The sequence below is a fragment of the Lepidochelys olivacea genome (genome assembly GCF_965140295.1).
Source record: "Lepidochelys olivacea isolate rLepOli2 genome assembly, chromosome: 11".
Lineage (NCBI taxonomy): Eukaryota > Metazoa > Chordata > Testudines > Cheloniidae > Lepidochelys > Lepidochelys olivacea.
The window spans coordinates 25,482,766-25,495,546 of NC_140421.1; positions in this window are offsets into that span (position 1 = coordinate 25,482,766).

Below are 12,781 nucleotides of genomic sequence, written 5' to 3' on the forward strand. Positions count from 1 at the left end.
GCTAGTTTATGTTAACTTTCCAGTAGTAAAATTACATTTCTTAGGTCAATTAATTTTTTTGCCTGAGACTGAATATACTTTGGGGGAAATATTCAGAAGTTAGCACTCTTTCTCAAGAAAAATAAAGCCCTTAGTGCATGAAACCAAAGATAAGCCTTTAGCAAAGATTTGGGGTACTATATGGCTTGGCGGGGGGCGATTATTAACAGGGATATTGAGCTTTTCATCTCTACACAGCCAGCTTCAAGGGACTTGCAAAATCAACAGCCACTGTGAAGCTCCCATCCACAACAGTTATAGGGCAGGCCATAAACATAGATAGCTGGATTCTGATCTCTCGCCAGTATGAATCAGGAGGAACTCCACTGCTATAAACTAATCTGAGATCAGAATCACGCCTACCTGGTATGTGAATAGAAAAGTCCATAAGTGATACAAGTGAAAACACCTGACTAGAGCTAGAATTCAGCCCTGTAGTAAGCAGATGTAAACTCCCATTTAATTCAGTGGAAGTTGTACTCACTCCAGAACTGTGTTTCACTCCTGGGAGTATTGTTGGGAATGACTATAAATTACAGCATTGGGGACTGTTGTTTTATCTTAAATATTCCTGCTAAGAAAGTTGCCTGCTTGTATCACCATTAGTTAGGCTTAGAGGAACTTGACCCCTTATATGTCTTTTTCCGCCTGCCAAGCATGTTCCCTGTTTTGTAACCTCGCTGCCTCCATCCAACATCCTAACAAAAACAAAAACAAAATCACACTATTTTGGACACCCACAGAAACCAAATTAGGTTTATGCTGCTTACACCATTTGCTAATCATTTTACAGCTAATTTACACCACCTCCGAATTTTGCCCAGTGAATACAGTGAATACAATTTTGCCCAATCATCATACAGGGCTAGATTTGCTGATAGCACAAGTGAGCACAACTCCCAGTGATATTGATGGAGATGCATCTGCCTAGGCTAGTGGTGAATTAATCCTAATGGGTTTATATTTATGAATAAAAATGTTTATGTGCAATGTCCACTGCATTTAAGGGGCCACATTCTGACCCCAGCTCCAGCTGATGTGTTACTAAGGCAGTGCCAAAGCTCCCCAAAAGCATGTAAAAAGCTGTCCTATGGAGATATTGGCAGATTCTCTATGACAGAGTGGAATTTTTGGGTGGTGCAGAGCTGGCTCTATGCCAGCCATTCTGCTCTCCCCTCAGCTCATAAGTGGCACACTAGAGGTAGTATAGGAAAGAGCATACTAGAGGTGAGGCTAGCAGCATACACAGCACTCCACCTGATCCTTGGTCAGTGCTGTTACCCCAAGATGATTACTGCACACAACATAATTTAGAGCAGTCATTTTGGCCACCAGCAAAAAATCAGGGAAGCAGAAGAACCACCTTTCCTCTCCTCTCTCACAGCTGAAGCTCTCGCCCAAAGTTTTCTATGAATGAATTCAAAACTGTTAAAGAAAAACACAGACCGTTTGTGGCACCTTTGCCATTTATGCTGTTCTGTACATTGGCTAAGTTTCACACTTTCTGATTTTTCACAGCATTTCACTAGTCCCACTCATACTGTAGCCTTGAAAAGAATTGTTTTGGAAATTGTTACTTCAGGAGATGTAGCCATTTACTCTTAGAACACTGTTGAGTTCGGTTAAAGACCCAAGTTGTGTGTGCAAATTATCACTTGAGATTTAGAAGGAGAAAAGCTTCAAAGTAGTTGCATTTACAAACTTTAAAAACCATTGATATGCAGTAGCACCTTTGTAAATCTTCACTAACGATGGGGAGACCCAGATTAGAAAAATTTAGCAGTTTAGGGAATATACATCCACAGGCACTGCTGACATCCAGTTAGACCAATTCAATTTTACAGGATGACTCTCAGAAGCCTCTCTTACAGGTATTTTGGAGCAGTCTCTCCATCCTGTCTGTATCATCAGAGCAGCTTCTCAAATCTAAATGCAACAACATGGCAAGTGATGCATAAAATAAATGACAGCAAGGCTGTTCAAAGGCTTAGTCAGCTTGAAATAATAATAAAGTAAAGAAGGAGGAGGTGCCTGTTATGTCTGGGCTTGCAGTTATTTAAGATATTTAGCTAAGTGTCCATGTTACACTCTTATACTGACAAGAGCTTTGACTAGCAGAACAAACCCTTAAGGGCTCCAGAAATGAAAGAATGGACTGTAATTGAAATTCACCCCTTAAGTCATCCAAATAGGGTTTAAGTGATTCACAGGTTTTTGCTGGCCTTCTTCTCTGAGAGTGAAGTTCAGCCACATGCAGTGTTTGTTAGTTAGTCTCTACTCCCTTTGGTGATTGGCTGGTTTGTTCTGCCACAGAGCAAGAATGCCTGTTGGCACTTTTTTTTTTTAAAAAAAGAAAACATTTTCAAATCCCCAGCAATCCAAAATAACCTACTGAGTCCAGTTTAGAAACCTGGCATCACAGATAGGGGGCCTCCAATCTGGATTTGAGTGCTGTATTTAGCAAACAGATACCAAAAATGGATATTTGAGCACCTCAGGATGATTTGAGCTGCCACAGACAGAAATGGCCACTCGAACCTTGGTCATCAAGATTGCAAAGTGATCTTGTTTATTATATATATATATATATATATATATACACACACACACACACACACACACAAAACCAATAAAGGTACTTCAGATATAGTTTTTCCTGGATCAGGACTCCAGGATCAGGCCCATATAGGATGCTCCCATAAATTATGGTGGTCCCAGAGCATTAACTTCTAATAGGAAAAAATCTTCCTGAGTTTTAGGGCACCACATAGAGAACAATCTGTTTGAAATCATTAAATTCACATTCATTGTATTAGTCAGCATTCATAAAATGCCAACATACTGGCCAAAGGGCATTTTTCAAAACGTGTTTCAGAAATAACAAGCAGAGTTGTTTAATAAATATGTGAAAGAAAGTTTGGGGTCATTTGTTTAAGGGCTATTCCAATTAAGTCCCAAAGAGAGACCAGAAAATGACTTGGGTATAATTGTGAATTGTATCAAGGACTCACTCTGATGCAGAAACACCAGGACAACTGTGGTTTTACTTCCGGGCTATGCTTTGAAAAGGCCTCTTAGACAAAATGTTGACATTTTGTGAATGCTGCCTAATTGAATGTTTTATGTCACAAACTGTAGGCTGGCTTACATTTTAGAGTTCAATAAAAACTGGGTCTTTTTTCTATTTATTTTGTAAGCTAATTTAATGCTTAAGGAAAGGTACCAGATTGAAAGCCCTCAAAAATAATTGGTTTACCCACAGAATAGATCAAGGATGTGAATCCCAGTTCTGCAGCCTCCAAAGTGCATGCGTGGGCCTAACACTGGAAGGAGCTCCACCCAAAACAGTGAGATCTTAGCTCCAAATACTTGTTGTTGCTTCGATCCTGGCTGGTATTAAAGATGGCATCTGTCATAAATATAAAGGGAAGGGTAAACACCTTTAAATCCCTCCTGGCCAGAGGAAAAACCCTTTCACCAGTAAAGGGTTAAGAAGCTAAGATAACCTCGCTGGCACTTGACCAAAATGACCAATGAGGAGCCAAGATGCTTTCAAAGCTGGGGGGAGAGGGGAAACAAAGGGTCCTCTCTGTCTGTGTGATGCTTTTGCCGGGACCAGAGCAGGAATGCAGGTCAGAACTCCTGTAAAGAGTTAGTAAGCCATCTAGTTAGATAAGCGTTAGATTCTGTTTTGTTTAAATGGCTGATAAAATAAGTTGTGCTGAATGGGATGTATATTCCTGGTTTTGTGTCTTTTTGTAACTTAAGGTTTTGCCTAGAGGGATTCTCTATGTTTTGAATCTGATTACCCTGTAAGGTATTTACCATCCTGATTTTACAGAGGTGATTCTTTTACTTTTTCTTTAATTAAAATTCTCTTTTAAGAACCTGATTGCTTTTTCCTTGTTCTTAAGATTCAAGGGTTTGGGTCTGTGTTCACCTATGCAAATTGGTGAGGATTTTTATCAAGGATTCCACAGGAAAGGGAGTGTAGTACGTGGGGGGATATTTTGAGGGGAGACGTTTCCAAGGGGACGCTTCCCCTATTCTTTGTGTAACACTTTGGTGGTGGCAACTTTTAACCTAAGCTGATAGGAATAAGCTTAGGGGGTCTTTCATGCAGGTCCCCACATCTGTACCCTAGAGTTCAAAGTGGGGATGGAACCTTGACAGCATCATTGGGCTGGCCCCCTTCACCTGACTTAACACAGGGAATGAAGATGACACAGGCTCATGCAAGAGGCAGGATAACAGTGGGCATGGGAGGGAAAGAGTTAAAAGAGGAGAAAGGGAGAAACAAAGACAAACAAAGAAAAGAAACAGAGAGAGAGAGAGGCATAAATGGAAAGGGGTAGAGGCGGAAGAGAGACCAGCGCAAATGGGGGATGACATGAGAGACAAATAGACACACATACTGTCAAGGTTCCTTCCCCACTCTGAACTCTAGAGTACAAATGTGGGGACCTGCATGAAAACCTCCTAAGCTTACTTTTACCAGCTTAGGTTAAAACTTCCCCAAGGTACAAACTATTTTACCCTTTGCCCTTGGACTTCCACTGCCACCACCAAACGTTTATCTGGGTTTATTTTAGTAGGAAAGCGTTTGGAAACGTCTTTCCCCCCCAAATCCTCCCAACCCTTGCACCCCACTTCCTGGGGAAGGTTTGATAAAAATCCTCACCAATTTGCATAGGGACCACAGACCCAAACCCTTTGATCTTAGAACAATGAGAAAAGCATTCAGTTCTTGAAAAAGAAACATTTTAGTAGAAGAAACAGTAAAAAGAATCACCTTTGTAAAATCAGGATGGTAAATACCTTACAGGGTAATCAGATTCAAAACATAGAGAATCCCTCTAGGCAAAACCTTAAGTTACAAAAAAGACACACAGACAGGAATATTCATTCTATTCAGCACAGCTATTTTCTCAGCCATTTAAAGAAATCATAATCGAACATATACCTAGCTAGATTACTTACTAAGTTCTAAGACTCCATTCCTGTTCTGTCCCCGGCAAAAGCATCACACAGACAGACACAGACCCTTTGTTTTTCCTCACTCCTCCTAGCTTTTGAAAGTATCTTGTCTCCTCATTGGTCATTTTGGTCAGGTGCCAGCGAGATTACCTTTAGCTTCTTAATCCTTTACAGGTGAAAGGATTTTTCCTCTGGCCAGGAGGGATTTTAAAGGTGATTACCCTTCCCTTTATGACATATACATTGGGTGGCAGTTTTGGGGAGAAAAACATGAGGGTGGAAGGGGATGATAGGAGTCAAGTTTCTAACGATTGAAGGAGAGGAAAAAGGAAAAAAAGGGAACAGGAAGAAAGACATCATTACAAAATTGGGGGGGCACCAGGCAGCAGAAAACTGACAGGAGAGGAGGGAGATATAGGTGCTGTGGGACTCAGAGCCACGACTGGTAAAAAAAAAATTCCATAAATGGGTTTGCACTGGGAGTAAGCAGGAAAAGGGCAGTAAGGCAAACACAGTTTTCCCCCTCCAAGAACCTTACAGCACGATACCCTCTTTCCCCTCCATTAATTCCCAGTACCTGATCTCTGCTTCTCCCTGGTGCTAGGGTACTGCTTCCTGTAGTTGAGGTTTGCAGTGACCTCCTGAGTGGTCTGCTGTGAGCTGGTAGGAGCTACCAACAGAGGGAAAAGCTGCCTCCTCCTTCACCACTTCCCCCAAGAACAGCCACTCCTAGGACCTGAGCCAGGAGCCACCAGGCCCTCTAAAATACCACCAACCCCCAATGCTCAAAAATTGTAAGACCCACCTCCCCCCAGTCATGAGATTGGCTTGAAACATCATGATTTTTTCAAGCCAAACAACTTTGAATTGGCCTTCTAGTTTTTGAGCTGTTAGGTATTCATATTTTCAAGCTTTTTCCTACCACATGAGGGCTGGAGACTTCCTTTGCTTTAAAATGAAGGTTTTGATTCTCAATAATATGGTTCCAAGGACTGAAGCTTTAAGCAAAACATTAAATACTGTGAGCCTCCTGAAAAAAGTCACATGAGTTGGAAACACTGGAGCCACATGCCAGAGGAAAAGGAACTGAAATTCAGCCTTGTCCCAAGTCCAGGGAAGTACTTTGGAGACTGGGCTGAGAACTGAGGAACCACAAAGTGAGGGAGGACATGCAGCATGGTTGAGAGATAAAGTTATTGAGCCCTGCTGTGAGTAGAAAGACAATGGGGACCAGGATACGAAAATCATGTTCAGTGTCTGGACAGGCTTCAGTCAGGTGTTCAGCTGTATGAACATTTTTGTTTATGTAATTACTGGCTTGAAAAATCAGGCCTTTTTTTCTTTTAAAGAGCTTCACAAACAAAGATGGCTTTCTTGTAGTTTAAAGATATTTAGATTCCAGAAGACATTTATCAAACAATCACTATAATTTAAAAGTAGGTCAAATGTGGGGCATAAATCTACTGATTATCCCTTCCAGCCTCTCTGACTTTTTTTTCCTAGTATTTAAAAAGGAAAACACATAGAAGCTTATTTGTGACTATTTCTGTTTTAATAAGATACTATTTGATCTTTATTATATATGTCTTCATCTTTGGCAGAAGCCCAGTGCTTTCCACTTGTGTATTTAGCACATTATTAATAATCCGTAATAAGTAGTTATCGGATTATAACTCAAGGATAGTATTGAACCCTGTCAATGTTATACCTGTACCATATCATGAAAGAGAAGTACTTACCCTAGTTATTTTTCTACCTGCTTTGGGAAGAAGTGGCACCTAAGGCTATGTCTGCATTATTTATACCACTTTGATAGATTAAATCTTAACCACAACGATGAGCTTTTAAAGACAAGCCTGTAAATGTTTGAGGATTCCACAGGTGCTCTTCCGAGTGCAAACAAAGCCTTCTTTTTGTAGTTTGAAAACAAAATTAAAATGTAACAGAGTACTGCAAGCTATAGTTTCTGCTTAAAACAAATCCTTGACTGGACATGTTGGGTGTACTTGTTTTTTACTGACATATTTCTGGAGCTCAGCAGAATAAAATGCATAGATGGAAAGGTTTCTGTGATCTAGCTATACTTAAACTAATTTCTCTGATGTCCTGGTTTTCCTCCAGTGAGACAATATCCTTGAGGACATTGGTCCTGATGCTGCAAAAATGTACATAGGCTTAAAGGCAACGAGATTACTCATATGCTTGAAGTTAAGCACATGCCTAAACGTTTGTAGGACTGGGACTTTAATCTGTAAAATTCCTGTTAATAGAAAATATTTTTAAAAAATGTGTTTCATTCTGGCCTGCATGTTTAAAAATTCTCCTTGTCCATATTAATTCCAGAGGAGTTGACACCCACTTACCCCTGCTCAGCATTTGTCCCATTACATTTTGTACAGCAGAGAATATTCCTAATTTAAAATTTATCAGATGTGGAAAAGGGAAGGGAAATCATTCAAATTTCCCTTTCACCTAAATAAAAAAACTGATAGCTAAAACCTTTAAAAGTACTGCTAATTCATTCTACAGTATTATATTCACAAACAAAAATATTAGTTTAACATAAGTTATGGTTGCTCTCATGAATAAACTAAACCATAAAAAATTAGGAAATACAAATTTAAGGATTATGCAGAGTCAAGCATGCTCAAATTTGGAAAGGCCAGAATGAATGTTGCTCCTGCAATCTTAATTCGGCCCCCTTGTGTGTATGCATTATGACACACAGTCTTTAATACTTCAATTCCATTTTTTTAAAAAATTTCATGTACGCACAAGACCTCTGGTTCAATCAGATGAATTCTGGGAATGAATCAGGGATGTGTATTAAATGTCTGTTGTAGTTCTGCCTCATTTTTTGCACGAGTTGGATGATTTGTTCTGAATGAGCCAGGGGACTTTCAAGAAGATAAAGAATGGTCTTGTGGCTATGGCTAAGACCAGGAGATTTGGATTCTATCGCTGCCTCTGCCACTGAGTTCTTATGTGATGCTGGGCATTCACTTACACTTGCACCAAATTTTTACACTTCTGCATGTAATTAAAGGCTGTATCATAATGGATACATACAAGGCATCTGAATTAAGGATGCATGGACAATGTTCATTCTGCCATTTCTAACTTGAGAGTACTTGACTTTACAACCTTTTAGTTCTTAACTTTCTATTTCCCCTTTTTAAATATTTTAGGGGGGGGTTCCCAAAATATTTTAATGGTTTAGTTTATTCATGTCAGCCATGTTCATCTAATACTAGATGAAGTTTTTTGTTTATGAATTTCCTTAGGTGTTTAGTAGAAATAAAATCTTTCCTGTGTGTTATTAAATGATTAAGCACTTACACTTTTATTGTCTTCAATGTGCCTTTTATTGCCATTGTTATCTTTGTGACAGCTCCATATTTCACAATTCATTGACATGTTGACCAATATATTTGAAGTAATTAAATTAAATTGTATTTAATCAAAACATTTTTATTGCCACCTCAATTTTATTACAACTTCTAAGTGACATTTTTATTTAATTGTTTAACAGAAAACTGATTAGAGGATTACCCACTCTTCTTAAAGATAAATATTCAGAAAGATATAGCCCCAGTCTGTAAGAAGCAGATAAACTATATACATAAAAGTGAGCTGGAATTGTGTGTCATATTTTCATGTAACCCTGTTTGAAGAAGACAGCAGTCTGAAAAGAAACAGTGTAACTTACCCCAGGACAAATCCAAAGGAGCACAGCCAGAGCTGATCCAAACCCAGTCTGATTTCACTACAGCTCTTCCTGGGACCCTTATTTGTAATAAGGTCCTAGTCATCTGAGGTAAATTAGTTATCAGGCAGCTTTTGCCATGACAACTAGGGCAATAGTGGCTCTCCCCAAGAATGCAAATGAATAGGAGGGAGGGAGTGCTGAGTGGCTGATTATCTCTGATGTCACAACGTTGCTGCTCAGGCAGCAGTGGGGAGCAGCAAAATGTGCATGGGGGGGAGGAGGGAAATCAGACTTTTCCAGTTTTCCCAAATTTTGTTGAAAAAAATCACAATACACATATTGGAGATCATTCCATACACATATTAGCAGTTGAAATTTGGTTCAAATTCCCCAGGGCTTGTTTACAAAAACAAAAACAGGCTCTGGGAGAAAATGGTGAGACACTGAGGTACAGATCCTGTAAAACAGAAAATTCTGATGCAGCCTTAACCATGGCCTCACTATTGTCAAACCATGGTAATATGTACCTACCATTCCAAATCACTTTCAGATGTAACAAAAAGTGTCATGATTATTAACATAACATACCACATAGTTCTACTAGCAACATGACATCAGCCAATGTTCTTTACAATGAATAGCAGGAAATGCATATTGTCTTTATCATATACTGCTGAAAGACTGAATGTGAAAGATCATCATCAGTAATAAAAGAACCCCAAGAGGTTTGGAGATTTAGTCATTATCCATATAAAAGTTAGGGTACTGATAAGGCATTGATCTGTGCTTAGCTGACCTCTTTGTCTAGCAACATCACAGGATCATCACTTCATGTGAGATCTCATGTTTCCTGCTTCTGATAATTCTATTTCCAGACCAAAGCTGAACCAGGATATAGAACTGTCACAGTTCAGGGCAACCACACCTGTGTTCCCCCTCTACGGTCCATCAAGGAAATCAACTTAGGCTTTCGGCTCCACAGACATCGCTTCTCTGGGGTGGAGACTCATGACCCTCCCTCTCCTGACCGGGGTATTTCAAATACTGCATAGTCCCCTGTATATGCTGTGAATTCCCCAGCAAGTCAAAGTGCCTCAGTAGGTCTGCTTTGCCTTCCTTCCCCAGAAGTTATAAACAGCATAGTTGCCCACAGTTAACTTACCACAGAGCTTTTCCTAAGCAAGCACATGTATTCTGAAGGTAAAGGCATTACAAAGAAAACATATTACAACAATAAAAGAACATACATATGTGTTAATAAGCTTACCAGAGATCACCTCCCCCAACCTGCACTAGAGCTCTGGTCAACATCAGTCCTTCCAACTCTTCCCTAAGGATTGGGGCCCTCCCTTTGGACAGAAGAGCCTGTCTATTTGCCTGATTGGATAGAAGACCCTGAGTCAGTTTAAACACAGGCTATTTGTCCAAAAGTCCTTTCTTTTTGTGTTAGCCACTGGAGAATCCAGTTTCAACTAATATAGGCAAGCCTTTCCAGGAAGTGGTCAGTCTTTGGAGGTATTACAACCTGAGTTAATTTGCCTAATCATCCCTCACTGGTCTGAGTTCCTGAAGGGCTGGGGTCACCCTCTCCCATTTAATTACATATAGTCCTTTGCCCACAATGATGCATACACTTAATGCTGTAAGATCTCCTAAAGATATTGGAGGAAACTGCCATATCTGTCACAGAAAGCACATGAGTATAGATTAAGAAAACCCACTAAAAGCATGTTGGACTGATTTTTTTGTGTTAGCTCATTTGCCCAACCTATTACCATCTCATAAACTGCAGAATTCAGTGATTTTCAGATAATCTGATCACCCACAGCTTCACTGACTTAACTGGCCTCTTAAAATAAAGCCAATAACCTGATAACTCTTTTTAACTAGAAATACAATCTGACTGTCAATCTGTCATGGATATGTGTATGGGTCTACCATGGATAAGGTAGACTCCGTGGAGATAAGTACATTTTAAGACAGATGGCAATGTGAAGATGTCATGCTTAGAAAACAGTTATGGTAGATTCCAAATGCTATGTATTCATTGGTCACAGCACTCACCAAATAGTACCAACAAGAATAACTGAGCAATACCCCATGCATAGTCAGGTATAATGTTTGCATATTCACAGAAGTTGTCATTTCCTCAAGAAGAAATCGTCCAAGGAAAAACAAAAGAAATTATCAGTCATAATGTCTATCTTTCTTCCATAAAATACCATTCGAAAATATTTTCTAGTACTCTGAGTTCTTATATAGGCCTCATCACACTAGTATTCAACATTCAAATACATATTACAAAGTTGAGTGACACGCAAAAGAGAATTCTCTTTCTACCTCCTCTTATCAAATTTTCCAAGAGTATTTTAACCTTCTATACTATATTACTCTGAATACTAACAACATACTTTGCTGCATACTTTGATTTAAGAAATCACAAGTAGAGCTGGTCAAATTATTTTTTTTCTCAGTTAATTTTAACATTCTTTTCAAATAAATCACTCAGTGAATGCATTATTTTCATTAGTCACCCATTTTATAGAGGTGGATGAATATATTCACTGAATAATTTGTTCAATGAATTTCCTTATATTTTTCAAATCAAATATTCCACAGATAACATTTTAATCACTCATCCTACTTCGAACATGAAATGTTACGAAAAATAAAGGTTTTATTTAGTTGTTTTTGAACCTGTTGCTGAAGACTGGCATCAAAGCTAAGAAATGCCATTATTTGGGATACCAGCAATAGGAAGTGAAGGTCCCAGTCTGGCAACTGATTCTGCCTGGACAGACTCCTGTACACCTGAGGAATACATTCTGTGAATGCCAGAATGCCGCCTCAATGAGATTCAGATGTTGTAACCCAGTTTAAATCTTACTCTGATCATGGTATAACAACCAAAACAAAGAGACAGTGTATACCGTGTAAAGTAACAAAGGTTGTTGAAATAATATTCATTTTCTGATTGATAGATTATTAGTACAATGAGTGGAAAATAGTTTAAAATTTCCAGCCCTGGTCGCCTATGCTGCTGGGACTAAAGTACTGAGCCCAGTTCTGATTCCAATGAAGTCAATGGGATTTTTGTCGCTTTAATTTCAGTTGAAGAAGAATCAGGCCTGAACTCTCATTTCACCAATACATCCAGCAATGCTTATTTTAATTGTGAACATCCCTTTTCTAGACAATGGGACAAGAAGTGCTTTCCCCAAGTATTCTTTCAATTCACTGTATCTGAGCTATACAGGTGCAGCTTTCTTTTAAACTATCTATACAAATATGAATTCAAAATATTATTTTATGTTGCATACAAATCAGTAGTAAATAATAAGTAGCAGGCAGTCTATGCTTATATTTAAAATATCAAACATTTTTATGGGCATGGCTAAATGTTTTCAGATGATCAATTCTCTGCCATGTTTTAGAGGACATATGTTGATTTCCTGAGGAAAGTCTCTGTTACAGAGTTTTCAATCATAAATTTGCCCATTTAATATTGTGATTAAAGCTTCTGAAGATTCCCCTAATTGCCGGAGATCACCATCACACCAAATACTGTCTGTCATATTTTAATGATATACATCCCTGTGACAGCATTAGTCACTGGTGAAGAATCACCTGCAGATGCCAAGGCTCTTGCACTGTATCTATGAACCAAATTAAATCAGTTAATAAGAAATCCCAGGACAGTTCATAGGTGGCAAAAAAATATATCAAATTATAAATGAAGTGCTGACAAAGAATTATTTTACAAAAGGTCCTGATCTAGGATTGTGAAGTTAATAGAAAAATAAAAATGAATCACCCTGAATACTGATCTATTAAGTTCTATTTGTTAAATTGGAATTCTGTGCTGACGCTATTTGTATGTATCAGAGGTGTCAGTCAGTGTGGTGTAAAATGGTTATTATATATAATTATTCAGTGTTATTGGTAAGAATGCAATTCCTTGCAATTTCTTACTCTTTACTATAATTTTCAACAAAATAGAATAGTTTAACCCAATGAACAGAGTTTTCTTAGAGTGAACTTTTTTCTCAAAGTTAT